Source organism: Rhea americana, unplaced genomic scaffold (assembly GCF_003343005.1).
Source record: "Rhea americana isolate MKP2758 unplaced genomic scaffold, rheAme1 scaffold_18, whole genome shotgun sequence".
Lineage (NCBI taxonomy): Eukaryota > Metazoa > Chordata > Aves > Rheiformes > Rheidae > Rhea > Rhea americana.
In genome coordinates, this window is record NW_028185927.1 from 5,870,700 (window position 1) to 5,872,187 (window position 1,488).

The following is a 1,488-nucleotide window of genomic DNA, read 5'->3' on the forward strand; positions in this document are numbered from 1 at the left end:
GAGACGTCGGACAAATGTCTGCGGTTTATGCCAAGGAACCGAGGCAGCTGGGTGTTTTTTCCTCTATTGCTTAGCAAACGGAGACGGGCACCAGCCTACGAACTTGCAGCCCAGCGTCGCCTTGGCCGCTTCCTCCCGCCTCTGCCCAGCGAGCAGCAGAGGAGCGCCGCTGAAGGGGACACTCTGCTCGGGCGGGGGCTGGTCTCGGACCTGGGCGTCCCTGACACACACTGAACCTTGCGGTGCGCTGCACGGAGCTGCTGCCTCGGCCTCCCGCCGAGGGCCCCGAGGCTTTTGCCTTGCATGAGCGTTGGGCTTTGACGTGCAGGGAAACCCTAACACCGGGGTGCAGGGGGGAAGTCAACCCCCCCCCCCATTGCTGGCCCCGGGATCAAGGCACGACACAGACCTTCCCTATTTTTATCTGTTATTGCTACGCTTTGGCAGAGAAGACACATAAAAGCGAAGGCGCTTGTTAACTTGAAGTCACTCAGAAGCCCGAGCAGCAAACGCCTCCGCGCCGCTCTGCCTCTCCGCGGGAGTCACTTACGTTTGATGAGGACGTGTGAGGTGTAATTAAGAGCGCAGGTAGTTACAGCACCCGGGGTCCCCCGCAGCGGGTGTGCGGATGTTCCTGGGCCGGGCTGGGATCGCCCTTTCCCTCCTCTCCCCGCGCCTCCCGGGGCGCCCTCGCGGAAGATGCTGGGTCTTCTGTAACGAGCAGAAAACGGGCACAGGTTTCAGTGTAAAACAAGGAAAGATTGCTAAATCAATGCCTCGAGTTCTTCCGTCCTCCTAGAAGCAGCCATTCTTCTGCAATGGGAAAAAATGCATATTTAGTGTACTGTTGTGCATTAAACGTTGTAASGTGTCAGCGCTGCAAATGCGCTGGGTGGGTTTTATCCTCTCGGTTAATACACCTGAATATTTTACAAACGAATTCGAGGTGGGCCGGTGCGAGACTCGGTCCCCCAGACCCTCCTTCCCGGGGCCCCGGGCTCCCCGGCAGCACCGTGGTTGCTGCGGGGCGGGCGCGCTCCGCTGCGCTGCGCTGCGCGCTGCTTCCCGCCGGGGCACAAGGGCCAGAGCAGGTTGCTGAAGTTACTTTCAATTTGACAGTTGCGTGGTATGTGGGGAGGGAAAATCAGGAAAAAAAAAATCCACTTTCATTTTCGAACGAGCCAGCCGTCCCCGCCTGTGCACACCGCGGCAGGGCTCCACCCGGCACCCGACATGTGGGAAACACTTGAGTTTCACCGCAGAAGCTTCAAACCGGGGAGCCAGGATTTTTTATTATTATTATTGTTTTCTTTTAAGAAAACATCGGTCGATGGTGAACTCCACGCTGCGCTGTTTCACTTATTATCTAATTTATTGTCGCGTGCAGTAATAATGTCGCCAGCGCTATTAAGCGCGGGGCAGAGCGCGACACCGGGGCGCCCGGGGGACCCGCAGCCGCAAACCCGCGCAAGCCCCCGGGGGACGGCG